The sequence below is a fragment of the Schistocerca piceifrons genome, unplaced genomic scaffold (assembly GCF_021461385.2).
Source record: "Schistocerca piceifrons isolate TAMUIC-IGC-003096 unplaced genomic scaffold, iqSchPice1.1 HiC_scaffold_538, whole genome shotgun sequence".
NCBI lineage: Eukaryota > Metazoa > Arthropoda > Insecta > Orthoptera > Acrididae > Schistocerca > Schistocerca piceifrons.
In genome coordinates this window covers 245,517-259,867 of record NW_025728775.1, presented here as the reverse complement: position 1 = coordinate 259,867, position 14,351 = coordinate 245,517, and the positions used below count along the sequence as shown (strand labels likewise).

Here is a 14,351-nt window from a genome sequence, read left to right as displayed (position 1 = left end):
TTCTGACACGGACACCTGTACTCGGTGTGGTCTCGTGGATACCCTTGAACATCGATTCACCTGCTGTGGGCACCTTGCTAATTGGCGTTGGCTCAGGAAACAACTTGCCTTTGTCACTAGGTCTGCTGAAGCCGCTTATACTATTGACATCATCGTCCGGCCCGATTCTTCCTTTTTTCCGCGAACGAAGCTCCATACCGTCATGTGGTTGATTGGCCATTTCGTACATTTTGTCAACAGTTGTCATGAAGAGGATGGACACCTAGCGTTTCGGCAGTACATGCTTACTGCTTACTGGCAGCGCTTGCGATTGCCAGGCCTCCGAGATGATTTTGCCAATATGCTTAGCCTGACATTTGAAAGAGAGGGTGTTGGCTAAGGTCACCTGTGTGAGCCATTTTCTTTTATACTGTTTCTGGATTTGCCGCCTTTATGTATGTTTCTTCTCTACACGAGGACTGAAGTTTTCGTGTTTCTTTTTTTAAATCTTTATTTCACAAAGCAGTCTACATTATATAGTCATGTTTTAGGATTTTACTTTCAGTAGTGTACTTCTTTTGAAGTGGCTGTGTTGTGGATGTTCCTTAATAATTTTTTTTTTTCAATAGATATATTTGTTAGAGGAATAATAATTACGCTTTCACTTGCTCATAATGAGCTGAGACTGAATTGCAGGCATTTAAAAAAAAAAAAAAAAACAAAAAAGTTGGTCTAGGGGTATGATTCCTGCTTAGGGTTAAAAAAAAAAAAAAAAAAAAATAGTCAAAACGTCAAAAAAAAAAAAAAAAAGAAAAAGTCGGTAGAGCATAAAAAAAAAAAAAAAAAAAAGTCGTAGAGAAAAAAAAAAAAAAAAAAAAAAAAAAAGGGGTATGATTCCTGCTTAGGGTGCAGGAGGTCCCGGGTTCAAATCCCGGACGAGCCCTAGCGTTTTGTGCAAACTGGTCGCACGTAGGTGGCTGAGTCAGCGCAAAAAGCTGCCCGTCAGTGTAAAGTGAATTTCATACTTGGTGTAAAGAAATGACCGTCTGGTCCGACGTATGAAGGTGATTGCCAAGCTTTAGGTACAGAACGTGGCAAATGCTTGTCGGTATGTCTTGTTTAAAGTGATGAAAAAGTGTTTCCGCCCGGGATCGAACCGGGGACCATCTGCGTGTTAGGCAGACGTGATAACCGCTACACCACGGAAACTACTGCTTTCGTTCTTGCTTCTCAGAGAACTTGTAGCAAGGTTGCCATCGTAACTTAAAAATTCAGTAAATGCGGCACTTGCATGACGAAGGTACATGTAGCAGATCCACACACGACGTGGCTCACTCGAGTAGTATGCGACATAGGCAGGAAAATACTGATCCCGCCCGGGATCGAACCGGGGACCTTCTGCGTGTGAAGCAGACGTGATAACCGCTACACTACAGAAACGACGGATACGCTCTGTCCATCCTTGTACACTCGAAGACGCCTCAGCCTTTCTCCCGTCCGCGCATGCACACACCATAGTTCATTTGACAGCCTGAAACCCATCGTAGCCGAGGGCTCAACAAGTATTCGGGGTGCTCGAGAGGGTGTATGTCGTAGCATCCCCAACGAGATAGCTGCGTTTCGCGCAGTCGTTATTGCAAGTCACATCAGCAAAAACAATCACCTCCTTAGCAGCAGGCAGTGCGCACCCGGCGGCAGCTCTACATGAAGATGCCAATAGCCCTGGAAGGCCGCCGACCGCGGGCCACGGCACCTCCGAGAACGGTGCTGCCCGTGACCCACGGTGTCGCCACACAGTCTGTCGAAGAACAGCACTGCCGGCAGAAAGCACCTTCCCCATCCCGCCAGCCGCACCAGATTCAAAGAGCACCCTGGACGACTTCGAGGGATGCAGTTTGCTGAAATAATTGGCGTTCACGCTGTCACAGGGCTCGTTGGTCTAGGGGTATGATTCCTGCTTAGGGTGCAGGAGGTCCCGGGTTCAAATCCCGGACGAGCCCTAGCGTTTTGTGCAAACTGGTCGCACGTAGGTGGCTGAGTCAGCGCAAAAAGCTGCCCGTCAGTGTAAAGTGAATTTCATACTTGGTGTAAAGAAATGACCGTCTGGTCCGACGTATGAAGGTGATTGCCAAGCTTTAGGTACAGAACGTGGCAAATGCTTGTCGGTATGTCTTGTTTAAAGTGATGAAAAAGTGTTTCCGCCCGGGATCGAACCGGGGACCATCTGCGTGTTAGGCAGACGTGATAACCGCTACACCACGGAAACTACTGCTTTCGTTCTTGCTTCTCAGAGAACTTGTAGCAAGGTTGCCATCGTAACTTAAAAATTCAGTAAATGCGGCACTTGCATGACGAAGGTACATGTAGCAGATCCACACACGACGTGGCTCACTCGAGTAGTATGCGACATAGGCAGGAAAATACTGATCCCGCCCGGGATCGAACCGGGGACCTTCTGCGTGTGAAGCAGACGTGATAACCGCTACACTACGGAAACGACGGATACGCTCTGTCCATCCTTGTACACTCGAAGACGCCTCAGCCTTTCTCCCGTCCGCGCATGCACACACCATAGTTCATTTGACAGCCTGAAACCCATCGTAGCCGAGGGCTCAACAAGTATTCGGGGTGCTCGAGAGGGTGTATGTCGTAGCATCCCCAACGAGATAGCTGCGTTTCGCGCAGTCGTTATTGCAAGTCACATCAGCAAAAACAATCACCTCCTTAGCAGCAGGCAGTGCGCACCCGGCGGCAGCTCTACATGAAGATGCCAATAGCCCTGGAAGGCCGCCGACCGCGGGCCACGGCACCTCCGAGAACGGTGCTGCCCGTGACCCACGGTGTCGCCACACAGTCTGTCGAAGAACAGCACTGCCGGCAGAAAGCACCTTCCCCATCCCGCCAGCCGCACCAGATTCAAAGAGCACCCTGGACGACTTCGAGGGATGCAGTTTGCTGAAATAATTGGCGTTCGCGCTGTCACAGGGCTCGTTGGTCTAGGGGTATGATTCCTGCTTAGGGTGCAGGAGGTCCCGGGTTCAAATCCCGGACGAGCCCTAGCGTTTTGTGCAAACTGGTCGCACGTAGGTGGCTGAGTCAGCGCAAAAAGCTGCCCGTCAGTGTAAAGTGAATTTCATACTTGGTGTAAAGAAATGACCGTCTGGTCCGACGTATGAAGGTGATTGCCAAGCTTTAGGTACAGAACGTGGCAAATGCTTGTCGGTATGTCTTGTTTAAAGTGATGAAAAAGTGTTTCCGCCCGGGATCGAACCGGGGACCATCTGCGTGTTAGGCAGACGTGATAACCGCTACACCACGGAAACTACTGCTTTCGTTCTTGCTTCTCAGAGAACTTGTAGCAAGGTTGCCATCGTAACTTAAAAATTCAGTAAATGCGGCACTTGCATGACGAAGGTACATGTAGCAGATCCACACACGACGTGGCTCACTCGAGTAGTATGCGACATAGGCAGGAAAATACTGATCCCGCCCGGGATCGAACCGGGGACCTTCTGCGTGTGAAGCAGACGTGATAACCGCTACACTACGGAAACGACGGATACGCTCTGTCCATCCTTGTACACTCGAAGACGCCTCAGCCTTTCTCCCGTCCGCGCATGCACACACCATAGTTCATTTGACAGCCTGAAACCCATCGTAGCCGAGGGCTCAACAAGTATTCGGGGTGCTCGAGAGGGTGTATGTCGTAGCATCCCCAACGAGATAGCTGCGTTTCGCGCAGTCGTTATTGCAAGTCACATCAGCAAAAACAATCACCTCCTTAGCAGCAGGCAGTGCGCACCCGGCGGCAGCTCTACATGAAGATGCCAATAGCCCTGGAAGGCCGCCGACCGCGGGCCACGGCACCTCCGAGAACGGTGCTGCCCGTGACCCACGGTGTCGCCACACAGTCTGTCGAAGAACAGCACTGCCGGCAGAAAGCACCTTCCCCATCCCGCCAGCCGCACCAGATTCAAAGAGCACCCTGGACGACTTCGAGGGATGCAGTTTGCTGAAATAATTGGCGTTCACGCTGTCACAGGGCTCGTTGGTCTAGGGGTATGATTCCTGCTTAGGGTGCAGGAGGTCCCGGGTTCAAATCCCGGACGAGCCCTAGCGTTTTGTGCAAACTGGTCGCACGTCGGTGGCTGAGTCAGCGCAAAAAGCTGCCCGTCAGTGTAAAGTGAATTTCATACTTGGTGTAAAGAAATGACCGTCTGGTCCGACGTATGAAGGTGATTGCCAAGCTTTAGGTACAGAACGTGGCAAATGCTTGTCGGTATGTCTTGTTTAAAGTGATGAAAAAGTGTTTCCGCCCGGGATCGAACCGGGGACCTTCTGCGTGTTAGGCAGACGTGATAACCGCTACACCACGGAAACTACTGCTTTCGTTCTTGCTTCTCAGAGAACTTGTAGCAAGGTTGCCATCGTAACTTAAAAATTCAGTAAATGCGGCACTTGCATGACGAAGGTACATGTAACAGATCCACACACGACGTGGCTCACTCGAGTAGTATGCGACATAGGCAGGAAAATACTGTTCCCGCCCGGGATCGAACCGGGGTCCTTCTGCGTGTGAAGCAGACGTGATAACCGCTACACTACGGAAACGACGGATACGCTCTGTCCATCCTTGTACACTCGAAGACGCCTCAGCCTTTCTCCCGTCCGCGCATGCACACACCATAGTTCATTTGACAGCCTGAAACCCATCGTAGCCGAGGGCTCAACAAGTATTCGGGGTGCTCGAGAGGGTGTATGTCGTAGCATCCCCAACGAGATAGCTGCGTTTCGCGCAGTCGTTATTGCAAGTCACATCAGCAAAAACAATCACCTCCTTAGCAGCAGGCAGTGCGCACCCGGCGGCAGCTCTACATGAAGATGCCAATAGCCCTGGAAGGCCGCCGACCGCGGGCCACGGCACCTCCGAGAACGGTGCTGCCCGTGACCCACGGTGTCGCCACACAGTCTGTCGAAGAACAGCACTGCCGGCAGAAAGCACCTTCCCCATCCCGCCAGCCGCACCAGATTCAAAGAGCACCCTGGACGACTTCGAGGGATGCAGTTTGCTGAAATAATTGGCGTTCACGCTGTCACAGGGCTCGTTGGTCTAGGGGTATGATTCCTGCTTAGGGTGCAGGAGGTCCCGGGTTCAAATCCCGGACGAGCCCTAGCGTTTTGTGCAAACTGGTCGCACGTAGGTGGCTGAGTCAGCGCAAAAAGCTGCCCGTCAGTGTAAAGTGAATTTCATACTTGGTGTAAAGAAATGACCGTCTGGTCCGACGTATGAAGGTGATTGCCAAGCTTTAGGTACAGAACGTGGCAAATGCTTGTCGGTATGTCTTGTTTAAAGTGATGAAAAAGTGTTTCCGCCCGGGATCGAACCGGGGACCATCTGCGTGTTAGGCAGACGTGATAACCGCTACACCACGGAAACTACTGCTTTCGTTCTTGCTTCTCAGAGAACTTGTAGCAAGGTTGCCATCGTAACTTAAAAATTCAGTAAATGCGGCACTTGCATGACGAAGGTACATGTAGCAGATCCACACACGACGTGGCTCACTCGAGTAGTATGCGACATAGGCAGGAAAATACTGATCCCGCCCGGGATCGAACCGGGGACCTTCTGCGTGTGAAGCAGACGTGATAACCGCTACACTACGGAAACGACGGATACGCTCTGTCCATCCTTGTACACTCGAAGACGCCTCAGCCTTTCTCCCGTCCGCGCATGCACACACCATAGTTCATTTGACAGCCTGAAACCCATTGTAGCCGAGGGCTCAACAAGTATTCGGGGTGCTCGAGAGGGTGTATGTCGTAGCATCCCCAACGAGATAGCTGCGTTTCGCGCAGTCGTTATTGCAAGTCACATCAGCAAAAACAATCACCTCCTTAGCAGCAGGCAGTGCGCACCCGGCGGCAGCTCTACATGAAGATGCCAATAGCCCTGGAAGGCCGCCGACCGCGGGCCACGGCACCTCCGAGAACGGTGCTGCCCGTGACCCACGGTGTCGCCACACAGTCTGTCGAAGAACAGCACTGCCGGCAGAAAGCACCTTCCCCATCCCGCCAGCCGCACCAGATTCAAAGAGCACCCTGGACGACTTCGAGGGATGCAGTTTGCTGAAATAATTGGCGTTCACGCTGTCACAGGGCTCGTTGGCCTAGGGGTATGATTCCTGCTTAGGGTGCAGGAGGTCCCGGGTTCAAATCCCGGACGAGCCCTAGCGTTTTGTGCAAACTGGTCGCACGTAGGTGGCTGAGTCAGCGCAAAAAGCTGCCCGTCAGTGTAAAGTGAATTTCATACTTGGTGTAAAGAAATGACCGTCTGGTCCGACGTATGAAGGTGATTGCCAAGCTTTAGGTACAGAACGTGGCAAATGCTTGTCGGTATGTCTTGTTTAAAGTGATGAAAAAGTGTTTCCGCCCGGGATCGAACCGGGGACCTTCTGCGTGTTAGGCAGACGTGATAACCGCTACACCACGAAAACTACTGCTTTCGTTCTTGCTTCTCAGAGAACTTGTAGCAAGGTTGCCATCGTAACTTAAAAATTCAGTAAATGCGGCACTTGCATGACGAAGGTACATGTAGCAGATCCACACACGACGTGGCTCACTCGAGTAGTATGCGACATAGGCAGGAAAATACTGTTCCCGCCCGGGATCGAACCGGGGACCTTCTGCGTGTGAAGCAGACGTGATAACCGCTACACTACGGAAACGACGGATACGCTCTGTCCATCCTTGTACACTCGAAGACGCCTCAGCCTTTCTCCCGTCCGCGCATGCACACACCATAGTTCATTTGACAGCCTGAAACGCATTGTAGCCGAGGGCTCAACAAGTATTCGGGGTGCTCGAGAGGGTGTATGTCATAGCATCCCCAACGAGATAGCGGCGTTTCGCGCAGTCGTTATTGCAAGTCACATCAGCAAAAACAATCACCTCCTTAGCAGCAGGCAGTGCGCACCCGGCGGCAGCTCTACATGAAGATGCCAATAGCCCTGGAAGGCCGCCGACCGCGGGCCACGGCACCTCCGAGAACGGTGCTGCCCGTGACCCACGGTGTCGCCACACAGTCTGTCGAAGAACAGCACTGCCGGCAGAAAGCACCTTCCCCATCCCGCCAGCCGCACCAGATTCAAAGAGCACCCTGGACGACTTCGAGGGATGCAGTTTGCTGAAATAATTGGCGTTCACGCTGTCACAGGGCTCGTTGGTCTAGGGGTATGATTCCTGCTTAGGGTGCAGGAGGTCCCGGGTTCAAATCCCGGACGAGCCCTAGCGTTTTGTGCAAACTGGTCGCACGTAGGTGGCTGAGTCAGCGCAAAAAGCTGCCCGTCAGTGTAAAGTGAATTTCATACTTGGTGTAAAGAAATGACCGTCTGGTCCGACGTATGAAGGTGATTGCCAAGCTTTAGGTACAGAACGTGGCAAATGCTTGTCGGTATGTCTTGTTTAAAGTGATGAAAAAGTGTTTCCGCCCGGGATCGAACCGGGGACCATCTGCGTGTTAGGCAGACGTGATAACCGCTACACCACGGAAACTACTGCTTTCGTTCTTGCTTCTCAGAGAACTTGTAGCAAGGTTGCCATCGTAACTTAAAAATTCAGTAAATGCGGCACTTGCATGACGAAGGTACATGTAACAGATCCACACACGACGTGGCTCACTCGAGTAGTATGCGACATAGGCAGGAAAATACTGTTCCCGCCCGGGATCGAACCGGGGACCTTCTGCGTGTGAAGCAGACGTGATAACCGCTACACTACGGAAACGACGGATACGCTCTGTCCATCCTTGTACACTCGAAGACGCCTCAGCCTTTCTCCCGTCCGCGCATGCACACACCATAGTTCATTTGACAGCCTGAAACCCATCGTAGCCGAGGGCTCAACAAGTATTCGGGGTGCTCGAGAGGGTGTATGTCGTAGCATCCCCAACGAGATAGCTGCGTTTCGCGCAGTCGTTATTGCAAGTCACATCAGCAAAAACAATCACCTCCTTAGCAGCAGGCAGTGCGCACCCGGCGGCAGCTCTACATGAAGATGCGAATAGCCCTGGAAGGCCGCCGACCGCGGGCCACGGCACCTCCGAGAACGGTGCTGCCCGTGACCCACGGTGTCGCCACACAGTCTGTCGAAGAACAGCACTGCCGGCAGAAAGCACCTTCCCCATCCCGCCAGCCGCACCAGATTCAAAGAGCACCCTGGACGACTTCGAGGGATGCAGTTTGCTGAAATAATTGGCGTTCACGCTGTCACAGGGCTCGTTGGTCTAGGGGTATGATTCCTGCTTAGGGTGCAGGAGGTCCCGGGTTCAAATCCCGGACGAGCCCTAGCGTTTTGTGCAAACTGGTCGCACGTAGGTGGCTGAGTCAGCGCAAAAAGCTGCCCGTCAGTGTAAAGTGAATTTCATACTTGGTGTAAAGAAATGACCGTCTGGTCCGACGTATGAAGGTGATTGCCAAGCTTTAGGTACAGAACGTGGCAAATGCTTGTCGGTATGTCTTGTTTAAAGTGATGAAAAAGTGTTTCCGCCCGGGATCGAACCGGGGACCATCTGCGTGTTAGGCAGACGTGATAACCGCTACACCACGGAAACTACTGCTTTCGTTCTTGTTTCTCAGAGAACTTGTAGCAAGGTTGCCATCGTAACTTAAAAATTCAGTAAATGCGGCACTTGCATGACGAAGGTACATGTAGCAGATCCACACACGACGTGGCTCACTCGAGTAGTATGCGACATAGGCAGGAAAATACTGATCCCGCCCGGGATCGAACCGGGGACCTTCTGCGTGTGAAGCAGACGTGATAACCGCTACACTACGGAAACGACGGATACGCTCTGTCCATCCTTGTACACTCGAAGACGCCTCAGCCTTTCTCCCGTCCGCGCATGCACACACCATAGTTCATTTGACAGCCTGAAACCCATCGTAGCCGAGGGCTCAACAAGTATTCGGGGTGCTCGAGAGGGTGTATGTCGTAGCATCCCCAACGAGATAGCTGCGTTTCGCGCAGTCGTTATTGCAAGTCACATCAGCAAAAACAATCACCTCCTTAGCAGCAGGCAGTGCGCACCCGGCGGCAGCTCTACATGAAGATGCCAATAGCCCTGGAAGGCCGCCGACCGCGGGCCACGGCACCTCCGAGAACGGTGCTGCCCGTGACCCACGGTGTCGCCACACAGTCTGTCGAAGAACAGCACTGCCGGCAGAAAGCACCTTCCCCATCCCGCCAGCCGCACCAGATTCAAAGAGCACCCTGGACGACTTCGAGGGATGCAGTTTGCTGAAATAATTGGCGTTCACGCTGTCACAGGGCTCGTTGGCCTAGGGGTATGATTCCTGCTTAGGGTGCAGGAGGTCCCGTGTTCAAATCCCGGACGAGCCCTAGCGTTTTGTGCAAACTGGTCGCACGTAGGTGGCTGAGTCAGCGCAAAAAGCTGCCCGTCAGTGTAAAGTGAATTTCATACTTGGTGTAAAGAAATGACCGTCTGGTCCGACGTATGAAGGTGATTGCCAAGCTTTAGGTACAGAACGTGGCAAATGCTTGTCGGTATGTCTTGTTTAAAGTGATGAAAAAGTGTTTCCGCCCGGGATCGAACCGGGGACCTTCTGCGTGTTAGGCAGACGTGATAACCGCTACACCACGGAAACTACTGCTTTCGTTCTTGCTTCTCAGAGAACTTGTAGCAAGGTTGCCATCGTAACTTAAAAATTCAGTAAATGCGGCACTTGCATGACGAAGGTACATGTAGCAGATCCACACACGACGTGGCTCACTCGAGTAGTATGCGACATAGGCAGGAAAATACTGTTCCCGCCCGGGATCGAACCGGGGACCTTCTGCGTGTGAAGCAGACGTGATAACCGCTACACTACGGAAACGACGGATACGCTCTGTCCATCCTTGTACACTCGAAGACGCCTCAGCCTTTCTCCCGTCCGCGCATGCACACACCATAGTTGATTTGACAGCCTTAAACCCATCGTAGCCGAGGGCTCAACAAGTAATCGGGGTGCTCGAGAGGGTGTATGTCGTAGCATCCCCAACGAGATAGCGGCGTTTCGCGCAGTCGTTATTGCAAGTCACATCAGCAAAAACAATCACCTCCTTAGCAGCAGGCAGTGCGCACCCGGCGGCAGCTCTACATGAAGATGCCAATAGCCCTGGAAGGCCGCCGACCGCGGGCCACGGCACCTCCGAGAACGGTGCTGCCCGTGACCCACGGTGTCGCCACACAGTCTGTCGAAGAACAGCACTGCCGGCAGAAAGCACCTTCCCCATCCCGCCAGCCGCACCAGATTCAAAGAGCACCCTGGACGACTTCGAGGGATGCAGTTTGCTGAAATAATTGGCGTTCACGCTGCCACAGGGCTCGTTGGTCTAGGGGTATGATTCCTTCCAGTTCCGCTTTAGACGCCGTGCAGTGTGGACGTGCCTAGTCTTCCGCTCCGCCGTAGCGTTACGTATAGTGGACTATCGTTTTTGTTTACGTGTTGTGTTGCAACTTCTGTGAGTGTTTCTCCGTCGTTGTTTCGTACCTTGTGTTTTTTTTTCTGTCCTTATTTCAGTGTTTTTTGTGTAGCGGTTTCGACCGCATATTTTGAAAATGTCGTCCCAGGTTATTCCTCGTCAGGCTACAGTTAGTTTTGCTTTTGACAAGTCAACCCGCCATGTGCAACCTAGTTCTCTTGAGATTCATGATTGGTTGGTAGATACCTTTGGTGTTCATTCGGATCAGGTGCACACTGCTTATTTTGATACCGAACTGTATGTTTTCTTTGTTAAGTTTATGGACCCACTTCAGGTTGATAAAATTCTTTCTAAATATGGTCATCAAGTTCTCTTTCGGCATCGGGATGATTCTGTAAGTACCGTGCTGCTTTCCAATGCTTCCATCACGTATACCAATGTTCGTGTTTACAACCTTCCACCGGAGGTGGATAATGTCTATCTTAAGGAGGGTCTACAGAAGTATGGTGATGTAAAGAGCATTCGCCTTGAACGCTGGTCAAGCCAACATCGCCTGCAATGTTACAGTGGTATTCGTTCAGTCGAAATGCACGTTAAGCAGAATATTCCATCTCACCTGCAGATCGGTGGATATCGTGTCCATGTAACATATAGTGGTCAGGTGGGCACCTGTTTTTTGTGCAATGAAAGTGGTCACGTGCGTACCGACTGTCCGCGGAGAGTTTTTGTTTTAAAAAATTCTCTCGAACAGCGTCGCAAGTTAACGGTCGCTGACCTCGTTGCAGGTGGTTCTGCTCTTGGTGTAGCACAGTCCAGTGGTAGTAGCGCCCCTCCACAGGTTTTGCGCACCCCTGATACAGAATTTCCTCCTTTGCGTGCTAAATCTGATGTTGTTCCGTCTGTCCCTCAGGTGGGTGTGCCACTTTTGAATAATAAGAGGCGTCGCCCACACGATGGAAATAGTACGGATGAGGATCTCCCTGAGATGCCCCAGTCCGAGCGACCGGCATCCTCCGAGCCACTGTGTACTGTAGCTGCTCCCTGCCCTCCTGAGGTAGCGGTTCCGGTGGCGGCTGCTGGCGCCCCTCCGGCCTCCGACGCAGCTTCTCTCGAGTCGGGTCGTCGGTCGGGCCTGTTGGCGCCGTCTTCCGAACCGACTTCGATGTCACAACAAGTGGAGCCGCGACAACTTCCTGCTTCGCTGCCCCATACCTCTGCCAGCGGAGCTGCTCCGCTTCCTTCCATCTCTGCGGCCTCGGACCTTCCTGCTCACGTTTCGCCTCCGTGCAGTCCATGTTTGCCGGAAGCTAGTGCAGGTGTTGACCATTCCGTTTTGTCGGATGTTTCCCCCGCGACCCCGGATCCCGCATGTGGACCGGCGCGGGTGGTGTCGGATACAGAACTTGACCCTCCTACGTCACCGGCGGCTGAAGTTTCCTTGCCCGTCAGCCGACGCAAGTTACGCGTTCAGCCGAACGTTAATGCTGTTCGTAAAAAACCGAAACGTAAGGGATCCGCGGAACGGGGTAGCAGTCCCCTCCCTCGGATGCCTCTGTCACCCCTGCTATGGACTGTGACGCTGGTGCGTCGGTGTAGGTGATTTGTTTTCTCGCTTTTCTCTCTATGGTTCAAGCATACACCTTTCTTACCTTAAATGTTAACCGTATTGAGTCCGACGTTCGCATTGCCTCTTTGCGGCAGTTTATTTACGACGCCTGTGCGGACGTAGTGTTTTTGCAGGAAGTGTTGTTTTCTGATCTCTCTCTACCTGGATTTCAAACTGTTTTTAATGTCGCGCCGGAATATTCAACAGGAACTGCTCTTTTCTTTCGAGAGGGCATTCCTATTACTGACATTGAATTCCTTGACTCTGGCCGTGGGATTGGTTGTCGTCTTTTTTATCTCCGCCTCGTTGTTTTGTATGCCCCCTCTGGTTCGGGTCACACTGTGGCTCGATCGCGCTTTTATAAAGAAGAGCTTATTTATCTTTTGCGCCAGAGTCCCCGGAGTCTCCTGCTCGGAGGCGATTTTAATTGTGTTTTACGCCCTGCAGACCAGTCCCCCAATTTTAATTATTGCCGTGATTTACATGACTTAGTTCGTACGATGCATCTGCGTGATGTTTGGGAACACAAATATCCAACCCTGGTGAAATTTCCTTTTTTTACCGCGTCCTCATGCAGTAGACTCGACAGATTCTATATATCTGATTTTTTATGTGATAAAATTCTTTCTGTCGATGTTATTCCTACTAGTTTTTCTGACCATTGTGCTTTTACTGCAACTGTAAATCTTAGTCGCCAACCTGCAAAACTTTATCGTTCCCAGTGGATGTTAAATGTTTCCCACCTTGCCGACAGTGCTATGGATGATGTTATAAGTGGCGTGTGGGAGCGATGTCTTCGCTCTGTCCCGCGATACCCCTCCTTGCTGGTTTGGTGGACTGCGTTTGCCAAGCCCAAGATTCGTCAGACTTTGATTTTCTACTGTGCTGCTAGGACGCGTGATTTTAAGAACACGTATGAATATTACTACTCTGTCCTGCGTGAACTATATGACGCGGCGGGTACCTCTCCACTGCGGATCCATGATGTTCGTCGTATTAAAGCCAAGCTCTTGAGCCTTAAACGACGACAGATGGATGGTCTGCGAGTTAAGTCGAAACCTCACTCTCTTGTTGAAGGTGAACTGACATCCTTGTACCACCTGCTACGGCATCAGACTCGTCGTCGTCGCTCCTTCATCTCTTCTCTTACGGTGGATGATGGGCGACAGCTTAGTGCACAGGAGGAAATGGTTCGTGCTCTTCATCAGTATTACACTAGTCTATATTCTGCCGATGATTCTGGTGAGTCTCTTTCGGATGATGTCTTTGGGGATCTAACTGCGACGATCGCGCCTGACGCGAACGGCGAATTTCTCCGGGAGTTCCAGGTAGATGATGTTTTCGATTTTATTGCTCGCTCTCCGTCCAGTAAATCGCCGGGTCCAGACGGCCTGCCTAAAGAATTTTATCTCCGTTTTTGGCCTCTTTTGGGTGGCATTTTTACGCAGATTGTAAATGAGATTGTCAGGGGGATGGATGTGCCTGCCGATTTTAAAGTAGGGAAAATTGTTTTAATCCCGAAGTCCTCTGGTCGTTTATCTGCTGCCAATCTTCGTCCGCTCACATTGCTGAATTTTGACTATAAGACAGCTGCTAGAGCGCTCAATAGCCGGTTGTCTTCTCTGCTTCGGGGTGTGATTGGTGCACATCAATGTTGTTTTCATGATAGATCTATTCTGACACCAGTAGCCGAATATCGGGATGTTGTCTCGGTTGCGGCGGTTACAAACGTACATTGTGCCTTTGCCTACCTTGATTTTTATAAGGCTTTTGATCACGTCAGTCATGTGTTTTTAGATCGTGTTTTAGGTACAATAGGTTTTAACGCTTCATCACGTGGTGTTCTTGGCAATTTGTATAGGGGAATAACAGCTCGGGTGTCAGTCAATGGGCAGCTGACGCCGCCCATTGCTATCCGCCGCGGAGTGCCTCAGGGTAGTCCGCTCTCTATGTCTTTATTCGTATTGTCCCTGGAACCGATGCTTCGGACTATTGCTCTCAAGCTTCAGGGTATGTCCCTCTCTGGTGGGAAGCTCTCTGTTAAGGCATATGCGGATGATGTCGTTGTTCTCCTCCGTCAACGTGATGATATCCCGTTGTTGAAAGGGGCGGTTGATGCATACTGTCGTGTCTCTGGAGCGCGTCTCAATCAGGGTAAATGTAAGTTCCTTGATATTCGAGGATTTCGCGATGCTGATGTCCCTTGGGCCACTTTTGTCGATCGCCATACGTCCTTGGGGATTATCATTGATCGGTGTCCTCTAAAAATGGCGGCTCTCAA

At 51.5% G+C, this 14,351-nt stretch overlaps 25 non-coding genes across 25 annotated transcripts; 7 read left to right on the top strand and 18 right to left on the bottom strand.

The window, feature by feature from the left end:
* Positions 1 to 1,115: 1,115 nt before the first annotated feature.
* On the bottom strand, positions 1,116 to 1,188 carry Trnav-aac. Its single transcript has one exon. It is a non-coding gene; the product is annotated as a tRNA-Val (tRNA).
* Positions 1,189 to 1,346: 158 nt separating this feature from the next.
* Trnav-cac lies at positions 1,347 to 1,419 on the bottom strand. The gene has a single exon. It is a non-coding gene; the product is annotated as a tRNA-Val (tRNA).
* Positions 1,420 to 1,907: 488 nt separating this feature from the next.
* On the top strand, positions 1,908 to 1,979 carry Trnap-agg. Its single transcript has one exon. It is a non-coding gene; the product is annotated as a tRNA-Pro (tRNA).
* Positions 1,980 to 2,172: 193 nt separating this feature from the next.
* Positions 2,173 to 2,245, bottom strand: Trnav-aac. The gene has a single exon. It is a non-coding gene; the product is annotated as a tRNA-Val (tRNA).
* Positions 2,246 to 2,403: 158 nt separating this feature from the next.
* On the bottom strand, positions 2,404 to 2,476 carry Trnav-cac. The gene has a single exon. It is a non-coding gene; the product is annotated as a tRNA-Val (tRNA).
* A 488-nt stretch (positions 2,477 to 2,964) lies between these two features.
* Trnap-agg lies at positions 2,965 to 3,036 on the top strand. Its single transcript has one exon. It is a non-coding gene; the product is annotated as a tRNA-Pro (tRNA).
* Positions 3,037 to 3,229: 193 nt separating this feature from the next.
* Positions 3,230 to 3,302, bottom strand: Trnav-aac. The gene has a single exon. It is a non-coding gene; the product is annotated as a tRNA-Val (tRNA).
* Positions 3,303 to 3,460: 158 nt separating this feature from the next.
* On the bottom strand, positions 3,461 to 3,533 carry Trnav-cac. The gene has a single exon. It is a non-coding gene; the product is annotated as a tRNA-Val (tRNA).
* Positions 3,534 to 4,021: 488 nt separating this feature from the next.
* On the top strand, positions 4,022 to 4,093 carry Trnap-agg. The gene has a single exon. It is a non-coding gene; the product is annotated as a tRNA-Pro (tRNA).
* Positions 4,094 to 4,286: 193 nt separating this feature from the next.
* Positions 4,287 to 4,359, bottom strand: Trnav-aac. The gene has a single exon. It is a non-coding gene; the product is annotated as a tRNA-Val (tRNA).
* Positions 4,360 to 4,517: 158 nt separating this feature from the next.
* On the bottom strand, positions 4,518 to 4,590 carry Trnav-cac. The gene has a single exon. It is a non-coding gene; the product is annotated as a tRNA-Val (tRNA).
* A 488-nt stretch (positions 4,591 to 5,078) lies between these two features.
* Trnap-agg lies at positions 5,079 to 5,150 on the top strand. Its single transcript has one exon. It is a non-coding gene; the product is annotated as a tRNA-Pro (tRNA).
* A 193-nt stretch (positions 5,151 to 5,343) lies between these two features.
* Trnav-aac lies at positions 5,344 to 5,416 on the bottom strand. The gene has a single exon. It is a non-coding gene; the product is annotated as a tRNA-Val (tRNA).
* Positions 5,417 to 5,574: 158 nt separating this feature from the next.
* Positions 5,575 to 5,647, bottom strand: Trnav-cac. The gene has a single exon. It is a non-coding gene; the product is annotated as a tRNA-Val (tRNA).
* Positions 5,648 to 6,135: 488 nt separating this feature from the next.
* Trnap-agg lies at positions 6,136 to 6,207 on the top strand. The gene has a single exon. It is a non-coding gene; the product is annotated as a tRNA-Pro (tRNA).
* Positions 6,208 to 6,400: 193 nt separating this feature from the next.
* Positions 6,401 to 6,473, bottom strand: Trnav-aac. The gene has a single exon. It is a non-coding gene; the product is annotated as a tRNA-Val (tRNA).
* Positions 6,474 to 6,631: 158 nt separating this feature from the next.
* On the bottom strand, positions 6,632 to 6,704 carry Trnav-cac. Its single transcript has one exon. It is a non-coding gene; the product is annotated as a tRNA-Val (tRNA).
* Positions 6,705 to 7,192: 488 nt separating this feature from the next.
* On the top strand, positions 7,193 to 7,264 carry Trnap-agg. The gene has a single exon. It is a non-coding gene; the product is annotated as a tRNA-Pro (tRNA).
* Positions 7,265 to 7,457: 193 nt separating this feature from the next.
* Positions 7,458 to 7,530, bottom strand: Trnav-aac. Its single transcript has one exon. It is a non-coding gene; the product is annotated as a tRNA-Val (tRNA).
* Positions 7,531 to 7,688: 158 nt separating this feature from the next.
* On the bottom strand, positions 7,689 to 7,761 carry Trnav-cac. Its single transcript has one exon. It is a non-coding gene; the product is annotated as a tRNA-Val (tRNA).
* A 488-nt stretch (positions 7,762 to 8,249) lies between these two features.
* Trnap-agg lies at positions 8,250 to 8,321 on the top strand. Its single transcript has one exon. It is a non-coding gene; the product is annotated as a tRNA-Pro (tRNA).
* Positions 8,322 to 8,514: 193 nt separating this feature from the next.
* Trnav-aac lies at positions 8,515 to 8,587 on the bottom strand. Its single transcript has one exon. It is a non-coding gene; the product is annotated as a tRNA-Val (tRNA).
* Positions 8,588 to 8,745: 158 nt separating this feature from the next.
* On the bottom strand, positions 8,746 to 8,818 carry Trnav-cac. Its single transcript has one exon. It is a non-coding gene; the product is annotated as a tRNA-Val (tRNA).
* Positions 8,819 to 9,571: 753 nt separating this feature from the next.
* Trnav-aac lies at positions 9,572 to 9,644 on the bottom strand. The gene has a single exon. It is a non-coding gene; the product is annotated as a tRNA-Val (tRNA).
* Positions 9,645 to 9,802: 158 nt separating this feature from the next.
* On the bottom strand, positions 9,803 to 9,875 carry Trnav-cac. Its single transcript has one exon. It is a non-coding gene; the product is annotated as a tRNA-Val (tRNA).
* Between the last annotated feature and the right edge of the window lie 4,476 nt (positions 9,876 to 14,351).